Below are 23,593 nucleotides of genomic sequence, written 5' to 3'. Positions count from 1 at the left end.
CAAACATGAGAGATTAACTCTTTCTTGGTGTCACAAATAAAGTAAAGACAAAAAAATTAACATGGCGGCAGAGCGAATTTATCATCCATAGTGGTTCTCACGTAGTCCTTCTCTTAAAGACTGATCACTTAACTTATAAAACACACTATGTGGTGATGACTTAGGAGTACGTGAGAACCACTATGGATAATAAATTCAATCTGCCGCCTAGTTATTATTTTCATGCACACCGCAATATAATGTGATGCATGCAAAATACATAGTTTCGGCCGTTACAAAGTCTCCATTCACAAACAGACGTACATGGTCTGCAGATAAAAGGTATTTCATTGAACTTTAACAAGTAATCTGAACGGCCTTTATATGTGCTATATATTAAACGATCCCTCACTAACTGATTTTAATGCCACAGTTATGTTAGAATGCATCTCATTCTTGTTTCTGTGGCGGTGCGTCGAGCTCGTCATGAGGTGCGCGGTCCGGAGCGCTGTATGACTGATGCATCAGTTCAATTCAACTTTACTACAAATATATTAACTTACCTGTTTTAAATACTTTATATTTAACGTGTTCGTTTATGCCCAATAGTAGTGTTAAACTGCTGGACTCTAAATGAAATCTATTATTGATTTTCACCGTTGACTGATTTTGCAGAATGTTTAGACTGATAACTTCCCTGCGCAGATGCGAACGCACGATTTGACAGTTGCGTCCGACTATGTATGAACTAGCTGTTTTAAATACAGTATTTTTATATTTAATGTTAGTTTATCAGTATGTTTGTAAGTATATTTTTTCGATTATTGGTGATTCCATAGGCCTCTCTCGCGCACCTGCGCGGTTTAAAACACTCAATAGTTATGATTTGACAAGGACAAAGAGTCTCTCTCTAGCTCCACCCATCCACGATAATATCGTGTATCGTCGATCTCACAGGCTGACGATATGACGATCTGAAAAATGACCATATCGCCCAACACTATAACACATAATACGCACGCACATGACATCACCGTTTTCAAAGATTCCCGTTTTGGGTGTTTACACGTACACGATAATGGTGCCATTTTCGAAACTTTACACTTTAAAACCCATTTTCAAAAATATGTAAATATAAATAAAGTTTCCAATTTTTGGCTGAAAACATTGTAGTGTAAATGTAAAAAAAATCTTACTGACCCCTCACCTTTAAGTTTGAACTGTAGTGTACACTGCCAGAAAATTGTGGGGTAGTACTCTCAAATGTACACATCTGTACACATTAAGGTATAAATATACATATTTCTGGGAAGATAAGGTACAGTGGTGTACCCATAATTTTTTTTTCACCTTAAATGACAGGCTTAAGATCAAAATTGTACAGGTTCACTTTTCTTCTTGTCATTAAAAACAAAAAAGCCTTATGATTTTCCATGACATTAGTTATGCAACACATCCAAGTGTTTAAACGGAAAACCCACCCATAAGAACTAGAGCCTTCAGATTCCTAAACTTGTCTGCCGGATTTATTCATTCTTGAAAATTCTAGGTTTGTAAGGCAAGAGGAGTTCATTTAAATAGTTTCTCTGGTTGTCAAGTGTGCCGGCGCGGTGTGAATGTGTGTTCTTTGAAATGGTAATGCATCTGTAGGAGTGAAGGAAAAATGCACCACTGCTCTCAGGTAACACTAGTCACCGTTGAGAATGGGATTGAGGTTGGTTAGGAAGCTCTAATGGTTTTGGTAAATGTCACCTCTTTTAAGCAGATTTACGACTGACTGTCTGTGCTCAATTCACAATGTGAATTCTTATGATCAAGAAAGGATCAGCCCCATTCTGCCTCAGTTTTTCAGTCCTGGATCTGGGAACGTGTGAATCCACCCTACCCTTTGAATGGAGTAGATCAAGTGGGCAGCAGATCAGAGTTTTCCAAAGGCCAGAGGGACTAAGATGTAGACGTCTCATGAAAGAAACTTTGCTTGGATGTATCCGTGTCTTGGCTCGAGAGTTGCAGAGTGATTCTACATGAGAAAGTATGGAGGAGGAGACGAAGAACGCCCTAATAAGAACCCACCTTACACCGTCTACTTGGACTCCATTCGCACACCCTCTGGCTATGCAAATGACTTCTGTTTGGTTTGTCTTGCGGTCTGCAGTCACTGCATTAGTGTGCGTGTGTTGCCTTGGTGTTGATCACATGTGTACTGCACAACTCCCAAAGGACCCTACTGTTTATCTTTCCCCAGCGTTGGAGCAGCAGCATGTGTGTACTGCAAAACATGCCACCATCCACTTTTTGCTTAATTGATGGAACAAACTGGCACCTGGAGACTGAATTCGCTCTGAGAGTTGTTTACCTAGGTGAAGGTGTCTCAGAGCCATTGTCTCGATCCCACCATGCTGTTGTCTGAAACACCAAAGCAGGGTAACAATAAGCAAGCATAAACATATTTGACTTTGGCAATCGAGATCCAGAGCAAAATAGCAGTATGCAATTACAGAGCTCCTCTGCAATTATTGCTAGTATGAAGGAGAGAAACTGTCAACAGTCGGGGCTTTCTGCTGTCCTGCCGAGTGAAACTCCCCATGGTGTAGCTGTACCGAGTGACATGTCACGGCATGCTCTCGGCCCACCGCATGCACCATGAGTGAAAGTAAAGCTATTTCTGCTTCATTAGAGTTGCAACTCACCTCCAGAGCTGATATATTCTCAGGTAGACCAGGGACATCTTTGACGACAACATGTTCGGCATTTGTGAAGTTCCAGCAAGGCCCAATATTCCTGACCAAGTCAGTATCGGTTTTCAGTTTAAGCAAAGACTCTCTTTAATAATGGACCTGTGGCCTAGCGGTTGACACACAAGTACCCACAAGTTTAGACTTTATGTGGAAATTGGCAATGAGGGTTTGACTCCAGATGTTTTATAGTTTATTATATATACATATATATATATATATACACACATATATATATATATATATATATATATATATATATAGATCTATTGAAAGTGAACAGGAAGCAAATTGGGGGAGAGAGAGGGGGCATTAGATTGGGAATGGTCCACGAGTTGGGTCTCGAACTCGGGATGCTCGAAGTGCAACAACACATCTTTCGATTATACGATCAATAAAAGTGAATGATAAAAACAGTTTTGTGACTGTATTAAAAATTGTTTTCTGTAATAAAAAAAAATGCCAAGGCAACATTTATAATGTTTAATTTGAAACAATAAAATTACTAAACTAGAACTTTTGAAAATAGTAATTGAAATAAAGCTAAAATAAAATATGAATATTGGAGAAAAAATTCAACTTCAGTGAAAATATAAAGGTTTAAAAAAAAAAAATGACAAGCAGATGAAATTACTGAAATGTTTAATTACAAAATTTGTAATATAAACTGAATATATAAATAAAAGCTAAGTCAATATAACAATCAATGCTATCATTGTATACAATACTAAAATTACACTGATTGGTTCCATATTTGTTTTTTTTATCTGCATATATTTTTGTCTATTACCTGGGTATTTAATTGTTCATGTTCATTTTTCTTACATTCTGATTATCTTTAACATCCTCTAATGTTCGCTTAAAGTTAATCTGTAAAAAACCCTCGAACCTATTAATTTGATAACACTAATAAATCATCAAATCTCAAAACGAATGTTCATTTTTATACTGTGGGCTTTATAACGTTCACTTTTATTTACAGTTTTAGTGTTTTATTTATCATTTATTTTAATAAAATACTTGTCATTGCTAATGTTTTTTTTTCTCCCTGGAGGTTGTAATCATTCCATCAGTTACGCAATCGCTCAGTAAGATCACCCAGAGAGCGAATGAACACGGTCATCCTAGAGCCCCACTGCATCAATTATTGGGTTGCAGGTTTAGTTTCCATTAATTGCGCTAGTGTTATTGCTTTGATTGGAGTGAATCACGGCTCTGTGCATTTTAGATGATAGCGGCATCATAGTTTGGCAATTCTACATTATTTCATCTCGCTGAACTGTTGGCGCATGTCCTTAGAGCACAATTATCTCAGAGCCGCCATCAGCATCGCAGCGTATCAAGAGCTAATACATAATTCATGCTGGTTATGAGTGTTTATTTTATCCTAAAGCACAACAGCTTCTGTAACATTCTTTCACAGATGTTTTAATGTATGGCCATGGAAATAAGCTTGTTTCTATGATTTGGTAAAAAAAAAATGTGGGGTTAATTTTGAAGATATACAGTTTTGCTCATCCCTATATAATTTCTACTAAAACTGTATTGTGTCTTTCATATGATCTCTTTCACTGGCAGCTGAATACAGTAGACCTGCTTCAGTCTATTTATTTTCCCATGGCTATGTGGAATGCTGTGAGTCCCAGGCTAGTCCAGGGATTCGCAGAAGGTCTGGAGGCCCTGCTAAAATTGAGAGGGGACACACGGAAGCCCTTTTCTAATGTGGGTCAGTGTGGATTCAGAGTAGACCGCCAGCACTGTGCCCCTTGTTCACAACACACGCATGCATTATATAGATAATTTCATTTTAAACTAGCCTTGCTCTCCCATTTGAATGATTTTTAGACCGTAATTGAATTGAGATATTAAAGCCCCACACTGTAGAAATGTATTAAGGTCTATTTATCTGCCACACCCTGTGTTGGAGATTGTGAGTGCTGTGTTGCACAGTCAGATTTCATATCAGTCCTTTGAAGCTGATGGTAACTGAAATAAATGTATTTATGCAGTGTCATAATATGTTGTCCCAACTGTCGGCTCAGAAAGTGTGGGTGCTGGCAATGTTTCAAAATTATAATGGTGCACTGCCACCTGTTAGAGTGCACCAGTATGGCATACAGGAAGACTTTGTTTTGTGCTACTCATCAGATTGTAAAGATGTAAAGGATTTGTGTAGCTCATTGAATAAGCAGGCATGCATCATGATAAGTGTAATTCCTGTTGAATTCCTACTTCAGTCCATTAGCAAACAGCTAATAATGTTTTAAATACAATCAATTGTATTCAGCATTAATTTGATCAAATTGGCAGTAAAAACTTTTATAATATTACAGAAAAATTAGGTTTCAAATCTTGTTATTTTGTTCTGTTTTACTATCATTTTAGATCAAATAAATGCTGCTTTTGTGAGCGTAAGAGGCTTCTTTCAAAAACGCACACAAAACCTGGCAGAGCTATCATGACTTTGCCATTTATCAAGGCATATTAGAATTATTGGTTGCACTTTATTTTACAGTACGTGTACTTACATGTACTTATAGTGTACTTACAATGTATTTATCTAAGAAAGTTCTGGTAATACAAGGTAACTACATGGGGTAGGGTTAGGTTTAGGGGTAGGTTCAGGGTTAGTACATAGTTATTACATAGTTATTGTAATTACTATAATAAGTACATAGTATGTACATGAGGAACAGGACTGTAAAATAAAGTGCTACCGAATTATTGCTTAAGTTATTCAACGACACAAAAGACCAGCAAATTTATTAAACAAAAATGACTAGTTTTGAACAGTTTTATTAATGGATACTGATTTAATGCGTTCCTGGATGTTCAATATCACAATACTAATGAATATATTTCAAAAATATTATTAATAATATTAATTTATTCTTTAATAACGGATAAAATTAGTGCTGGGCGATAAATCTATAACGTTTATTATCGCAATATAATTTTCCTTTGATAAATCGTCATCATTTACCATGGATTTACTAGTAACACTGAGAGTTCGATAAATGTTCCATATAATGTTTATGTGCCAAAAGCGGAACGAAAGAGCGTTACTCATTTGAACACGGCACATGGACCATTTATCCACTTATACGACCATAGGTTTAGTTGGGGATATGCCGGTATCATATTTTTCGTGTTGCGGTTAATTGATAATGCTTTTATCACGGTATACGGTATTATCACTGTATTGAAATTTTGTTTTAAAAAGTGGTCATAATACAGTATAACAGGTTAAATATTTTTTTTTCTTATAACAAAAATAACTAAACATTTAAGACCAATAAAGCAATACAGAAAAATATATAAAAGTTAAATGTTTTACACATTAAAGTGCAAAAGAACTATAAAAACCAATAGGTATCACTTTACAATAAGACCTCATTAGTTAACCTTAGTTAATGCATTAACATTCAAGGCAAGGCAAGGCAAGGCAAGTTTATTTATAGCACATTTCGTACACAATGGTAATTCAAAAAGAAAGTAAAAAAAAAAAGTCATGAAGAAAAATAATCACAAAAATAAAACAAGCAATTTAAGAACTTGAAAATGAAAATTATAAAAAAATTGACTTAAAATGAATTTAAGACAGTTTAAAAATAGAAAATGATTTTACATAAAATACAGTGCAATACATACAATATAGTGTAATCAGTTCGGACATCGCATAGTGCTCATTCAATAAATGCACAGCTAAACAATGAGCAATAGCTACATTTGATATAGATGTTATTAATCTTTGTTAAAAAATCTTAAAAGTCTTAGTTCATGTTAGCTCATTAAATAACACAGTTGCAACTTTCAATTTTAACATGTGTTATTAAATATTGGAATACCTAAGATTAATGAATGTTCAGAATAATTTTTTCATTGGCAGTTTATGTTAACTAATGAAGCCATAATGTAAAGTGTGAATGAACAATACAAGATCAAAACACTTTCAAACAATATCTAGGGCATTTGTAGACCAGATAAAAAAAAAATGAATATTTGAAGATAAATAGCCTATTAAGTCTAAATATTTCAGTAGTTGGCACTGTAATAAACACCATAGGGAAAACACAAATCTGAATGGTTGTTTAAGATTATTTTTGTTTACAGGGTAAGGGCTGCATTTAGCACCATCTGCTGTCAGAGATTGAATGTGCTTTCATTCAGCGCATCTCTCACGTGTTCCTCCATGTGCTTCTCATGCACGCTTGTTTACATCAGAGCGCATGCGCTCTTTCAAGCAGCATACAGCGATGTTGTGCATTTTAAGCAGCTGATGGGAATAATATTCTTAAAATGCATTCCAAATTCTGAATAATTTGTAATGTATATTTATTCACGGTATTTAGAAGTGCCCACGATAACAATATCGTGCATATTAATCACCGCAATATATCGCATTACCGAATACCGGCACAAGTCTAGGTTTAGTCATGATGAGTCTCAGTGATGCGAGCACTAAACAGATCTATGACATCCACTGTAAAGTACTTGAAACTAGTTTGAAGCCAAATAACACCGAAGGCTTTACAATCTACAAATTGTCATCATTTATCATGGATTTATTGTAGTAACACTAACTGCACAATAGTATTGTGTAAGAAATGTGAGTATTGGTGAATTTTTTTTTTTTTTTTTGAACCTCTAGATGGGGTACTTTTCTGTAAGGATTCTTCTCCTTTACTATTCAGCTTTGGTGTGGAGTCTGCGATTTGTTTTTCTTGCTTTGTTTGCAGAGTCTCTCTCAAGGTCAGTTCATTGCTTTCTCTGAAGATTAGAAAAAGAAGTGCATTGAAGGGACCTAATGCAATAGATTGCAAGGATAAATTTAGATCAAGGGTGTTTTCACTATTGAAATTTCAGGTAACACAATACTCTTTGTGGCTCTCTGGGAAATTATCATGTTGCTATGGTTTCTGTGTTTTAACAGAGACAGTCTACCACTAAAACTGATTAAACCAATCTTCATCCTGCACTGCTGTGAATACACGACACTGGCTACAGCTACTTTAATTTATCAAACCAGCCAGAGACCTAAATTACACAGTAGACTATGAATTGTCTTGAAGGTTAGTCAGGACAACAGCATTTCTTTAGAGTTTATCACCTGTCAAAAGTAAAATATAGTAAAAACTGTAATATTGTGAAATGCATTTAAAGATCTGTTTTCTTATATTTCTTACACACACACACACACACACACACACACACAGACATATACATTTGGACCAGTTTTTTTTTGTTTTTTTTTATAAAGAAGTCTCTTATGCTCCTTTAAAATATAATTTATATTCTGATTCATTATTAGAATTATCAATGTTGGCAACAGCTGTGCTGCCAAATATATTTTTTGGAAACTGTGATACTATTGTAGCATTTGGACCATACTAGAGCTGAAACAACGAATCGATTTAATCGATTAAAATTGATTATTAAAATAGTTGTCAACTAATTTAGTCATCGATTCGTTGCTAAATAACTTTTATTTGCCGTAAGCGGCTCATTTCGTGCATATTTCAAATCTGCGGCGACCAAAGTGTGGCAGTAATGAGCCACCGGAGGTTTTACTCAGCCAGTACAGCAGGAGAAGTAGCGAATAGCCAATAGCTGGCCTCGTTTTATGTCACGTGCTTCCCGAACAGCGTCTCTGCAGCATTCAGCGTGATGTGGGAGTACTTTACTTTGAGCCTTCAAAAAAGAAGAGTAACCGGTAAACTCTGCACTACTGAACTTTTTAAGGGGACGTTCACATATCGTGTCTTTTGCACGCTCAATTTCGTTATTTCCAACACCGCACCGCATCGAGTTAAAAACATTTCAACTTTTCAGAATGCCGCAAGCGCACCGCGGGTCATGTGACAAGAACTAACCAATCAGCTTCATCCTTTCCCGTAACAACGTTAAAAGCTCAGTCAAGATGAAAGGAACAGCTGATCATAGTTGTATATGGATTTCCATTTTGAAATAAATTTAGTAGCAGAGCTACTGCAAGCAATTTTTTGAGCTGCAAATCCATTTATCCTTTGCTGAAATTTCCGCATCTTCAAGGAGAGAGCACGTCATGGTTGCTTAGCAAAGGCAGACGCCTCAGGGGCGCTTCTGCCCGAGCGCTTTGGAAAGAAGGAGAAAGCGGTGCGCCTAGCGTTTTCCCCGCGTTTTTAGGCGCGATTTGTGAACGGCCCCTAAGACTTTCATTTGTGCAGATTCTCCAGTACAATGTTGTTTGCAAATGTTTAGTCGTAAAAGCTGAAAACATTGCTTTTTAACAGTTAACATTTAAAGCTTTACAAACATGTTCTGTGATCAGTTCAAAATTCAGTCGTGCAGCCTAATTATGACTGAATGAGAGAGGTAAATGTTTAAAGATATTTGAAATGCACAATTTTTCTAAGTATTCACTGCTCTTTTTCACACAGCAGGTTTTTTGTGTGTGTCCAATTTTTTTTTCTGGACAACCTTCTGATGGATTTTACTTTAAATTGTGAGTTCCATTCAGGTTTCATGCCATTGGCACTTTTTTCGAAGGATTGTTTACAATTTCACAGCAAAAGCTATAAAGCTGTTTCCCAGTAAATAATAAAATACAATGCACTGCAATTTTATTGCGTTTTATCCTTATTCTTCATGAAAATATGTTCTGAAAGATTCCTTAATAAGCTTTGTTCGGGATGTTAAACTACTTTAGGAGCTCTAAGGACTGCCATGGTGAAAACATTATTTGAAATCTACTTGTGAAATTTGCTAGAGTATGGGTCAGTGTTCTGATTGCAGAAGAGTTCGACAAAGGATTACTAACACAATAAAACAACTCCAGGTATATTTTTGATGAGGATATGACAGTGCAAAATGGTTAAAATCTCTTAAAAATCTATGCTGAAGGATAAAGACCATTTATTAATAATTTACTTTTGGAAAAAATGGAAAAAACTAAAATATAAGTACATAAACCGATTAATCGTAAAAATAATCGACAGATTAATCGATTATCAAAATAATCGTTAGTTGCAGCCCTAGACCATACACATAACTATTGTAGCATTTGGATCAGACACATAACTATTTGTTATATTTAAAAGAAAATATCTAACGCCCCCCTCATCTAATGCTGCGTTTCCACCGAAATTACCCGGAATATTTGTACCAGGAACTTTTACCCCCCAGACCTGTTGCTTGCTGCGTTTCCACCGCTGTGTAAAGTACCGGGAAGATTAGGCAAATAGACTGGTGACGTAGGTCTGCGTGCGTTTCTCAATACAAAGTACGCTGATTTTGGAAGTGCATCCTCGGTAGTTCAGACTTTGTGCATTCGACTCGGGAGTGTGATGTCCGTGACGACACGATTCCGGTAAATCTGCAAACAGCAGCGTGCTTGATAACTTCAGTCAGCTGACCATGGCTACTGCATTTTTCCTCTCTGTGTATTTACAATAAAACGAAATAGGATATATACAGCCATTACAATGAAACTAAATATTATATAAATTTGCCTTTTTTATTTTCATTTTAACATATAGATAAATTGAATACAAACCAAAGATAACCTGTTAGATTTACCCAAAACAAATTATATTTTATGATTAACCACTAAAGAGACATCAAAGCCAGCGACACATATCAGAAGGTCTAGTCGAGTAGAGACTTCTCTCTGCGGATACATAAGCACTGAGCTCTCGCTGATCGCGTGGAGCTCACGTCTCCGAGATCGGCGAAACACATTTTTTAAATAGGTACTGTCTTTATAAATAAACCACAGATTTGAGTTTTAAACGACTACATTCTCGCCTGAAATACTTAAAAAAAACATTTCATGACACAATAACAGTAATATTATAAAAATGATCCGAATAAATGGTGGTTGAACTCAACCAATGCTGCGTGAACTTGACCAATCAGGATGTTTAGCACCCAAGTCCCACCCCGAAAGTTCCGGAACTTTGAAAAAGTACCACCTCGCCAGCAGGGACTTTCTGAAGGGCATTTTTTTACCCGGAACTTTTAGTTCCTGGTTCTTGCAGTGGAGAAACACCACCAGGCCAAAGTCCCTAGTTCCTGGGTAAAGTTCCTGCCGTGGAAACGCAGCATAACATAAGGGTCTATGGACCCTTCCCCCGAAATGCAACTACCACCTTAAAAAGGCAGACAAGGCCTCTGGTTCTATAGCAACCAAAGACAAACTATCTGATAACACTAGTTTTATGGCTCAAAAGAATGTGGACAAAGCAACTCTTAACTCAAGTCTCTCTAAAACAGACACAGAAGGGCCTTTCACACCGCTTTAGTTCCAGAACTAAATGTTCAGTACTAAAGTATTGGGACAATTTTGTGCAACCTATTTCTCAGTATCATTTAATATTTGAATTATTTACTAATTGTATTAATGTAAACAATTTATTTATATACTTATTTCTATGTATTTATATTAGTGCTGTTAAAGTTAGTGTGTTGCAGGTGATACATTTTTTCAGATTAACACGATAAAAATATTTAACGCAGTTAACGCAGGGTTGGCGCTAGGGGTTGGCAACTCCACTCACAATTGCTGTTTCGGTCTAATTTTTCTTCACAAGAACAAATGTTTATTTAAACGCAGAGCATCTGTATAACCACACATAACTGAAGACGTTTCAGACGCGAACTCCAACTTTGCCTCAGTTACAGGCTCAAATCAAACTACTGCGGAAACTGTACTGGGCTCATTGCGTGTGCTCTACAATTGCACGCACAAATACGCCAGCTCGTGCTATAGCCTGTATAATTTTATGTCAAATCGCGAAAGAAACTACGAGCATGCAATGTCGTAGTTATGTCACCAGTTAAGCCATGAAGTCACCAAAAAGAGAAACCAGTGTGTAAATTGGGAAAAATTATTGCTCGGGCATCTGACATGACACTTGCAGTGAAAAAAAAATACAAACGGAGTGCTACAAGTATAGTTAGACCTCTATTGCTAATTTAAAAAATACTTATTATAGTTAATACCAATATTACACTATGGTCTGAGCCATATTTCTAATATTTTTGGAAACACTTGCATAGTGATGGAGAATGATGTGAGTCTAAGTAGACACCAGTGCTTGATATTCTGTCCAAGTTGGAGGGCTGTCTGTCAGCAAAGCATGTAGATGTCATTATGCTGCTATACTCATCATTGTTTACTGCCGAGAGGAGGAAGGAGAGTGCTCTTTCTACAGTATTACATTGTTCCCGTGCCGAGCACTTAGTCATTCATGACTGCAGCTGCTCGCTGAGACCAGAGGCTCTTGTTCAGAATAAACATATTCAATCCACACTTCTTTGAAAACACCAGCACAGATTGAAGTAGTCAGATATCTTGACCTGTGAGTAAAGGCATGACCGACGTGTGTCGGCGCAAAGTGCTTGTACGCTAATGAATCCAGGTGTTAAAGCTGATTTAAAGTCTAATTTATGTAATGTAGAAGCTTTCAGAAGTTTGTAGCGAGTACCTTAGACTCTGGGCTTCTCATTAGTAAATTTTTTCAACACTCTGAATGCATTTCTGATGCAGTTAATGACTGGTTTCAGAGGAAGAGGTGTTAAAGGGGCCATGCGTAATTAAATTCTTGAGTGTTAGCAGTGAAAATAGCTTTCGACAGAATGATGTTCTGAGTAAGCTGTCTGTGTGTTTGGTGTCACTGAGCACTTGCATCTTGGATTATTAAATATTTTTGCTAATTTAATTTAGCTTTTAACTACCAATAATAATGTGGAATAGTAGAGGCTTACAGTGAAAAAAGGCAATTGCCTCTTTATTCTAGAAAGTGCATGTAAATGTATACATGAGCAGTATCACACTCGTAGCAGTGTGAAATGGCTGTATGTCAGCATGGCTGTGATTTGGCCGCAGGTAATCACAGGCGTGCTGATAGATAGCCATATCCCACTGCTGCGAATATGATATTGCGTTTATGCAAGATTTTGATGGCATGAGTGTCTAAATATATAAGAAACAACAACATATTGTCTTTAAAAACCCTCTTCTGTGCAGAACTACTTCCTTCTGCTACGGATTCAAATCTCAGGTTGACCGTTTAACAGCTGAGCCCAAGCCTCCATCACTCATTCAACATTGAGTTGCTTCATTGAATATTTGCTTTATTGAAAAATATATTACTATTTTAAAAACTCACCGTATTATGTAGAGAGAGGGACTGAGGGACTGATAATACCTGCATCTGATACAGCATTCATTCTTCTATTCAGTTCTTCAGTTCATTACTTTGGAGTAAAGTGATATCTTTGTTGTAATATCCTTTCATCTGTTACTTCCTTGAATACAAGTAGGGGTGAGAAAATATTGATACACACGAGTATTCCAATATTTTGTTTGGTAATACTGTATCGATTCTCAAAAATGGAATAACAATATATATATATATATTTTTTTTTATGAAAAATTCAAACACGATTCATGGCAGTTGTTTCGTTTTGAGTTTAGATCCCGACTGCTAGTCAGCAGGCTTCATCTCTGAACTTAAACTGACCGGAAATGCTAGCATCAGGGCATGCCACTAATCTTAGCGTTGATATAGTTCGCTGCTTAATGGAGGAAGAAAGAATTGTTCCAGTTCCCATTTCGGTGTACAAAGCTGAAGTGTGGCGTCATTTGGACTTCCAGCTGTTCCACCGCTTGCCGTGTCCCAAGAGCCTCGTTTGGGGGGCAGCAGGCAGTGGGGTTGCCGCGCGGCTGCAGCTTTCTCTCGTAGTGGGGCCTTTTGTGCAGTTGGGCAGGTGCTCGCGTTGCAGTATCTGCGATTCCATGCGGAACATAAATACAAACTTAAAAATCTGTGAAATCCAAGCGGAAAGGTTCTGAGAATGTTTAACATCTGTATTTATTCTATTGTTTAAAAAAAAAAGTTTTTCTTTAGAAATCCTGCAAATACTTTATTTTTCATTGATATTAAGCAGATGTTTTTTTTTTCAGATCAAAATGTTATGACATTGTATTCTACAATTGGAAACTTAAAATGTGAACCTCAAAAGCAGGGTCTTTTTTATAAAATGCATATTATACATTTAACAAAAGGATCCTGCAAGCACTTTTTCTCCCTTGACTCGTACTGCACAAAAAGTGGTCCAATAGCATGTTACAGGGACTGATTATTGCAAATACAGATCCCACTGTGTTCTGGTTAAATCATTTTATTAATTTATTTATTGCTAAGGTTTGCATATGGTGGTGGTTCTTTATGACAGCGAGCTTTCCTAAAAAATACCCTATTCCTAAAATAAGAAATATCCCAATATATTGCCTTGCTAACAATATTGCAACATATCGTAGTGCAACCCCTGTATCGTGATACGTATCTTATCGGCAGATTCTTGCCAATACACAGCCCTATATACAAGCCTGTTTCATTCTCTTTCATTATAAAAATCTTTACTGCCGACTCATTTATAAAATAGTCTCTTATAAAATTTATAACATTATAGTGGATTTGGGCATCTGACATGACACTTGCAGTGAAAAAAAAATACAAACGGAGTGCTACAAACGGTGAAACGGTTGGAGTTCTGTTAACGCTAGAGTATTGCACACCTGGAAAAGGCTCTCAGCCAGTCAGATTTGAAGACCAGAAAGAACTGCGTGTGTTTATGTATATATTGTATGATTGTTTAAAACAACCAACAATACAGTCATACACAATGCTAGGCATTGTTTTTTTATATATATCCATAGATATATTCCATTTTTTAAATTGACTTTGACTTTGAAAGTCAAAGTCCCTTGCTGAGTGATTTATTATTATTCTTTTTTTTTTTTTTATTAAATATAAAACAAAATTGTCTAAACATTTATATACATAAATATATATTTAAGTAAAGAAATGTTTGTCCTAAAACAAATACATTATAACATTTTAGGAAAAATATATACAATTAGTTTTTTATCTAATATTTTTTTATTATTATTATGCTTAAGTAAAACCGATAATTTAATAATGCTATATTATATCTTAAAAGCTCTCGTTAAACTCTTGTGTTTCCCTGGCTATAGATGGTAAACAAGTCAACCATCTGTTTAAGTCTGTACTTATATCTAGCTTTAATTCAACTGCATTAGTCCCTATAGGGTTTGGTTATCTATTTATTTCTTTTCTTTTCATCATACTCATGTGAATATTTTCTTTTTCTTTTACAGAGGAAATTAAGGCGGAATCCGAGAATTTAAGGTAAGTCGATATCTTAAGCCACACCTTAGCTGTTGAACATGTATTTCAAAATCCCCATTTATTGTTGTCCGCATCAATGCTTGTAATGCAGTGCTGACATTTTCCAGAGAGTAACCACACGCGGCCCCTTTATGTTTTGGCTGCTGCCCTGCCCTCTTTGTGATTTGTGAGTGTGTGTTCAGTGCAGACGAGAAACACCCCTCACAGCCTGTGTAGTTAATGTGCTTGGAGACCTTGCTGTGTGACTAGGACACAGGAATGAGATGTACTGTGCTCAGGGCTTTCTGCAGGGCCAGGGCAGCCCATTCTGAGGCCCTTCATCTCAGACGCCTCCTAGGGACACCATTCATTCACCCTCTACATCCATTAATTCACAGCTCACCTGTTTCACCCCATCTGTCTTGCTTTCACATCTATGTCTTTTGGTGTCTCTTCCCTTTGTTGTTTACTGATTTCTGTTTTGAAGTGAAGGAGCACTCCTTCCAAACAATAGTTTTATTTTTAGTACCAGTTTTTAATGAAAACACCATTTATCACAGCAAAACTCTGTGATTTTGAATCTTTAACTACATATTGTCATAGAAACATAAATTTAGTAAGTGTTTCAAATGTTTGTTAAGTAAACTAATTAAGTAAACTTAAACTATTAAGTATCTTAAGTATTGTGTATCAATCCAAGTACACAATACATATATGACCAAAGAACTTTATATGCTTTTTTGTTTGTGTTTAGATAAACTAGGTTATTTCCAAATCATCCAAGCACCCGACTGTTCTAATATTTGATTATTATGACTTAGAAGTGTTAAATTGTAAAGAAATTACAGATCCATCTTTGAAATCTGATTGGTGGATAACTTTTGACGACGTTTAATTCAGGTGCGAAAACAATTCATATCTAGCGCATGAGCCCAGAGAGATTTGTGAGTGCACAGGAGACAGTTAGACCGTCCGGTTTTGTGCGAAGAAAATCCGCATTCAAGTGGATGCACAATAATGTGCTCTCGACATTTGTCATTAAAAATAATGCTATACAGAACGTCTTCTCAAGCACATCAAACAGGAGACTTTTTTGACGCGCTCTCCAACTTCGCCTCAGCACCAGGCGTGAGTCAAACGAGCACAGAAACGGTACAGGTCTTTTCCGTCAGTAAATATGTGTCATATCTGCGTCACATTCAGCAGCGACAGCTCTTAAGGTAATAGCAGCCAAATAACCTAATACCCCAGCTGCTTTGATGTCTGTTAATCAAAGAACAAACTAAAAAGAGGAAACCAATAACAGTTGTAGCTTAAGGATTCTTCTGTATTTAATTTAGAATTTAGTGTTTATCTTTATACAATTTCTGTATATTTCCTACTCGCTGAAGGCACAGGTAAATATGACATTTATTATAATGGTTTATGTGAAGATTGTTTTAAGTTCACTTAAATTAGAAGTTATTTTTTAAAGTGTAATAAATATTAAAATTGATATCTATGGTCAAATATTGGGGAAAAAAACTATTTAATTGAGACAGATCAGTAGTATTGGTATCAGTAGCTGCGTTTACATGGACCCTTCTAATCCAACCATAATAGGACTAGAAGCACAATGAGAATAAAAATGTCACATGTAAATACGTCAATCGGATTTAATTGGCTCGATCCGACTAAAATTTCGATCGCATTGTAAGGGGGGTTTATCCCTTTTGTAATCCGAGTGTGAGGACATGTAAACACTTGATCGGATTGAAAACCAAAACTGGAAAGTACTGCGCATGCGTAGTGACGTAGAAATAGCGTAATGATGTATGACGCGCAGAACGAGCTGTTCTTCCTGTGAATAAAGTGTCATAAATAAGTTTCCTGTCATTATAAAACTCCCCTTTCACTCAGTGTATGTGAAGTGGAACATGACCACGTCCCACCAGTCCTCGTTTAAGACTCTCATCAACAGACGACTAGTTTTGAGTGCAGGAAGAGGCACTTTTACTTTTTTTTTTTTTTTTTGCTAAAGTAAAGTTAAGCAGCACAACACTTCATGTGCCGGTCGTCGCCTAATTAGGACCCGAAGTAGATAAATATAATGTGTGCTTTTTAAATCAGCAGCGGGAAACTCTGTATATTCATGCAGTGTGCGCATGTCAAAAGAGTAAATCCGATCAGAAGCTTTTGACATGTAAACGCCCACATCAACCCGATCACTTTATTTACCGTTCATGTAAACACTACATTCGAATTCATTCCGATGGAAGCAAAAAGTGTCCATGTAAACGCACCTAGTGATTCTCGCTTTCAGCACACTCATTCTGCATACATTTGTAGCTGAGATGTCTATTTAAACATTACTATAAACACTAATAGACTTGTACATGTTAACATATAAGCAAAGCTATACAAATTTCAACACACAACCATGCAAAGCCATGTAAAATATAGATGATATACAAAGAAGTACAAGCTGAAAAATTCAGCTTTTCTCTTGCCTCAGTCTTCCTTTGTAAATGCAATTCGTTTTTTACCAATTGAAAAACATTTGAAAATATTTTCTGGGTAGCCACAAATGCTCTCTATAGATCTTAACTTGTTTTGAATCTTTTAAAAAGGCCCTAAATGATTCTTTTCCTCAGATTTCTCATCGTTGTACGATGCCTATGGCGCTATTTGAGCTCTGCCTGATTAGCGACTTGGTTTAACTCTACTCTGGAGGGTTTGATTTGGTGAGCGCAGAGAGAGAAACAGTGAAAGTTCAGGCTAAATGAGAGATGTGTGAGGTAATCTCTGAGCCCGGCGGAGCTCTAGTCTTTTCCCTCATAGCCTGGCTACAGCTCAATTTATGTCAATTAAAAATATGAGCTGGCTAATCCCTCCATAGACAGATTAATGAGATTGAATGAAAGAGAAGTGAAGAGAGGAGAGGAGGGGTAAAGAGCCGAGCCAATGGGAAGAGGTGTATTAGACTGTAGAAGCCTCCCGCTGACTCAGCCAGCTAACTCAGAGCAACAGCAACACAACACGGCTGCGTATCTGTTAGTAGACATCTACCAATGGGAATAGTGTGTACTTTTGAGTAATGTAGAGATTTGGGACTGTTTTTCCTACAGTATTTTGTTTTCTATGTTAAATTCGGCAAATGGTTCATTTGAGAGCAAGTTTGCAACTTTTTTTTTTTTTTTGCATGCAGTTAGCAGGATGGATCGTACTTACTAAAATATGAGCTGCAGTCTTCTCATAAATAGGAACTGTGAATAAATTATCCTTTTAAAAATAGTTCCTTAAAATGAGGCTTGTGTTGCCTGTTCATATTTGCATACAATTAACTTGAAGGGATGATATACATGAAAATATGAATTCTAGTAAATATGAATTGCGAATAAATGACTCTATTGATATTTTCAGTCAGAAAGATTCATGAAATAGCCTTGTCTGTGAGCAGTCAGTCAGTGAATCATTCAGAGTAGGGCTGGGACAACGCGTCGAGGTCATCGATGACGTCGACGCAAAATATGCGCATCGATTCGTCGACCTGTTTTTATTTCTCTAAAAAACGTTTGCAAAACGTTTACCTTATGTGCGCTGAATATACGCGATGGCCGGATCAACATTCTGTCCAATGTTATATAACCAATCCAGGGGTTTTTCTGCATTGATCTTTTTTTTGGCGGCTGTCAAAGCCTTATTTGATCGGTGAGTGACAGTGACAGGGCGCGTAAGAGAGAGAGCCCCAGCTGCGCGTGCACTCACAGTCTTCAAACAACACGAGCGCTTCTTGCTCTCTCCCTCCCTTGTGCATATTAGTCAAAATCATTAAACACGATAGAAAAAGGGCGAAACACCAAAGTTTCACGCGCACTCACAGTCTTCAAACTACACGAGCGCTCTCTCTCTCTCTCGCTCTCTCTCTCTCTCCCTCGTGCATATTAACCAAAATCATTAGACATGATAGAAAAAGGGGGGAACGCCAAAGTTTTACGTGGAGCATTCGGAGATTTTTTTTTCTACATGACAGGCTGCTGGCTCCCACTGTTAATTTTTTTTTTTTTTTTTTTAAACACTCTCTGTATTAGCTTAAAGCCCTCAAGTTTACATTTACATACTGTATTCTTTCAATTGCTCTAAACAAGTATTTTGGGTGACCCTTTTTATTGAATGCTAGACATCAAGTTGTTGTTATTTTCATCTGAAAGAACTTCTTTTTTCAGTAAGCTAGGCCCTATGTGTTCAGTAAGCTTGTTTCAGTAAGCTATGTGTTTTCAAGGTTTCAAGGTTTTATTGAATGCTATCTCTATACAAGTGCAAAGTAATGCATTCTTAGTCAGTCTTTTATTTTGTAATTTTAAGAGCAATAAACATATATTGCAATGTTAAGGAATTGATGTTTTTTTCATTCAGATATGTAAATCAACATGTATAAATTGTTAGTAGTCAATTAATGGGGAGATAATCGAAATCAAATCGGTCAGAAAAATTAATCGTTAGATTAATCGATGCAACGAAAAAAATAATCGCTAGATTAATCGTTTAAAAAATAATCGTTTATCCCAGCCCTAATTCAGATGCTTTTGTTTTGACTTTTTGTTTGCCTAGTGACCTTGATTCATCATGATTCATGAATCTGCGTTAGATTCGCCAAATTATTTTTGTTTTGTTAAAAGAACAGCACATTCAAGAGCAAGTTTGTTCGTAAAATAGACTGATTGTTTTTGTGTACAATTAGCTGGATGGATGATACATGCTAAAATATGAGCTGCAAATTTTTACTAAATATGAATTGTGAAAATACTCAAATGGCTCTTTTCAGTGTGTCTGTCAAAACGGTTCATGAAACATTCTTATGCAGTCTGTTCATTATTGCATACAGTTAGCTGGCTTGTTGATAAGCACTTAAATATGACCTTCATATTTTTAATAAATGTGAATTGTTAATAAATGAATCTTTTGAAATGGTTCTTTTTACTGAGTCAATCAGAAAGACTTAAAAAGCAGTCTTGTTTGTTTCAAACTCATTCAGTCAGTGAATCACTCCAAAAAATTTTGGGCAAGCTCGCAATTTGGGACATAGTACAATACTTTGCTTCTGCAGTGACCGATTCAGTCCATATTTCAGACTGATGGCTTCAGTGGTAGATTTGCCAAATGCTGAAACAGTTCTACTCCACCATCATCGAATCCATCCTCTGCACTTCAGTAACTGTCTGGTTCAGTTCAGCTTCTAAATCGGACCTCAGAAGGCTACAGAGGGTAGTCCGGACTGCTGAGCGAATCATCGGTACAACCCTCCCTTCTATTCAAGAACTGTACTTATCCAGAGTGAGCAAAAGGGCCAGTAAAATCACTCTGGACCACTCACATCCAGCACACTTCCTCTTTGAACTGTTGCCATCTGGTCGACGCTACAGAGCACTGAGCACCAGAACGACCAGACACAGGAACACTTTCTTCCCTCAGGCAATCCATCTTATGAACAGCTGATAATAACTGTGGAACACACTACACTATTTATATTTATATACACATACACTTATTTATCTAACACACATACTTAGCGTACACTTAAATTTTTTGCACATAATATACCTGTACATACGTAAATGCTCATTGTAATATACCTGCCATACATTGTCAATTTGTATATTGTCATTCCTTACCTACCTATTTGTATTTTTTTGTATTTTTTATTCCTTATTGTGTTTTATGTTCTGTTGCTGTCATTGTTGCACTGTGGAGCTTCTGTCACGAAAACAAATTCCTCGTATGTGTGAACGTACCTGCCAATAAAGCTCATTCTGATTCTGATTCTGATGATTCATTTGAATCATTATAAAGAACAGTGGTTTCAAGAGCATGTTCCCTCGTGAAATAGACAGCATTTTTGTGCTCTGTTTGTTTTTGTGGACAATTAGCTGGATAGATGATAGGTGCTAAAATATGAGCTGCAAATTTCGAATAAAAATGAATTGTGAATAAATGATCATTTTTTTATGAGTCAGAATCACAAAACAGCTTTGCGTTTGTAATTAGCAGTTTGAATCAGACTCATTAAATCAGAAACTCATTCAGAGCAGTTAACAACAGTTGTGAGTCATTTTTCCAATTCAAATTTAACACAGCCGAGATTTATAATAAATGAATAATGGTAATCTTTAAAAAAAAAAAAAAAAACCTTTTCATTTTTGGGCATGTGAGCTCCAGTTCCCCAAAGCAAAACATTATTTGGGTTTTAATGACATAATGGAACCATAATCGACCATAATATAGCTCATCACAATACTATCATATCTCATAAACTGTGTAATATGAATAGCGACTGCATCTTTCTCTTCCACGGCTTTGCTCTCTGTCACTTTCTCTTTTGGCAACACGTCCATTTAGTGCTTCACTTTATTCATCATCACTCTCTCTCTCTCTCTCTCTCTCTCTCTCTCTCTCTCTTTCTCTCTCTCTCTCTCTCTCTCTCACTCCACTCAACTTCATTCTTTTTATCTCCCCCAACCTCTTCCCCATGTCCCACTGCACTCATCAAGTTGTCTTGCTGAAGGAAATCGTAAAGCTCGTTCTTGCTAACACACAGCAGTCTTAGCTTGGCCTGGCACCTCTCCAGATCCGTTGCTCATCTCGAGCTGATACAGTGGCTGTATATTAAGCGAGAGTTGGCAGTCTAGGTCACATCCACTGCAGTGTGGATATATAAAAAGATTCAAGGGCTTTCCACCCCTGGCAGAACTAAAGGGTTTTTTTGTATTAAAAAAATAAAGAAAGAAAAAATAAAGAATGCACAATGTTTTACTGTAATTTAATGTAGGGCCCTTTGAAATCCATTTCATTTTTTCTAAAATCAGTTTTTTCTGTTTCCATATTTTTAGACTATTTTAATGGTAAATCAATAAGCATGTCTAATTAATTAAAATCAGAAAACTTACACAACAATCACAATTGTTTAGGCTAAGATTTTTAGGCTAATTAAGTTTGACGTATTTTGTTGAATTGCATTAAAGCAGTTGACGCCGAATTGCCTCTAATTTTAAAAGTAATGCACAGGGCTTTTACAAGCTATTTAAAAGTGAAAGCAGAAAAAGAGGGAAAAAACTAAAACTAGCTAAAAACGAACAGTTGTTTTAGGGGAATTGCTGCTAATTTTAAAGTGAAAGTAAAATATGCACAGCGCTTTTACAAGCGATCTAAGGAAGGCGAGAAAAAGAGGAATAATCCAGGATAATTTTGTTTTGTAGCCCACCGGCTGGGGACAACAAGTCAAGTTCCAGTACTTTGCCGCCTATCAAATCCAAGACCAACTTCATTGAAGCAGATAAGTACTTCCTGCCGTTTGAGTTGGCCTGTCAGTCCAAATGTCCGCGCATCGTCATCACCTCTCTAGACTGTTTACAGGTCAGTGCCTTACAACACACTTGTGTCAGGATGCTTTTTATGATGAGGATGTCTCATTTCATGCGCTGTGTTTCTGATTTTTCAGAAACTCATAGCATATGGTCACTTAACGGGCAGCGTTCCAGACAACACCACCCCTGGAAAAAAGCTCATCGACAGGATCATAGAGACTATATGTGGCTGTTTCCAAGGACCGCAGACGGATGAAGGCATCCAATTGCAAATTATAAAGGTCATATATTTTTACATGAGATTGCGCATAAACATGCAGAGCAAATAATGCCATGTTTTAGTTTGATTAAATTCAGAAATGCTCAGGGTAGGTTATTTGGGTGATGTTTATACAGGATCTTCAGTATTGCAGTATTAAACTACATATAAAAAGGTAGACCATAAATATATCTCTAATTAAATAATGATTATTAATGACACAATATAAAACAATAATAATGAAAATAATAGATTTTAAATAATAATAATTGCATGACAAATTTCTTTTTGACATTGTTTTAATAATTTGAAAATCCCTTTCTCATCATAATTTAGAATTGAATAGCATTTATTCTATGAAATGCTATAATAATTCTTATTAAATTTAAATTTTTTATACATTAAACTTCAACATTATACATCAAAATAAACAAATTTAAACAATCAGTTGTTATTCTACTTCTACGTTTTAAAACATAAAATATTTTAAGAAAAAAAACCAACATGAAATATTTTCTGTAATCTCTCTCTCTCGCTATATATATATATATATATATATACTTTTTTTTTTGCAAAACTGGTTGAAATATATCTTTTAGCTTCAAAATGGAAATTGTTCCATTATCAATAATTTATTTAAATAGTTTCTGTTAATTCAGTGCTGATTTAATTTTAGTCTTTAGTCTTTGTCTTCAGCAGTTTCCAGTGGCCTACCCAGTGTCCAAAAAAACAAACAAACAGAATAATAATATACAAAAATGATGTGTACACACACAGAATTAACCATGAGCAAATTAAAGCAGTCTTTTTTTCAGTTTGAGTATGTAGGTTGTTCTCTCTTATTCTTTATGTAGAACTGCTCTAACCTGTAGTGCTCCGATTTCCATCGCGTCATTTGCCTGAGCTATTGTTTTACAAATCTCATCGTGGAATGTGGAGTAGCAGGACAAGCACGGCTCCTGAACGCTGCTGACCTCTTTCATGCGACCGCTTGTCGAGCCTAATCTGTTTGTACTTTACCAAGATTTCCACAGCTAAAGTAATAAATAATAACTCTCCCCCATATCGTCCGAATACTTTCCTAGGATTTGTGGCTACAGTTGT

General features: G+C 36.2%; 1 protein-coding gene across 4 annotated transcripts in view; it reads left to right on the top strand.

Moving 5' to 3' along the window:
- Positions 1 to 23,593, top strand: part of LOC132116047 (brefeldin A-inhibited guanine nucleotide-exchange protein 1-like) — a 78,512-nt gene that overhangs the window by 9,226 nt on the left and 45,693 nt on the right. For all 4 annotated transcript variants that reach the window (XM_059524594.1, XM_059524596.1, XM_059524595.1 and 1 more), the window contains exons 2-3: positions 22,092 to 22,279; positions 22,365 to 22,511. The gene's annotated coding sequence lies outside the window, so the exon portion shown is untranslated. The remainder of the gene's footprint in view (positions 1 to 22,091; positions 22,280 to 22,364; positions 22,512 to 23,593) is intronic.

Source organism: Carassius carassius, chromosome 35, assembly GCF_963082965.1.
Source record: "Carassius carassius chromosome 35, fCarCar2.1, whole genome shotgun sequence".
In the NCBI taxonomy this organism is placed as follows: domain Eukaryota; kingdom Metazoa; phylum Chordata; class Actinopteri; order Cypriniformes; family Cyprinidae; genus Carassius; species Carassius carassius.
The sequence above is the reverse complement of the archived record's forward strand: the minus strand, read 5'-3'. Positions and strand labels throughout refer to the sequence as shown.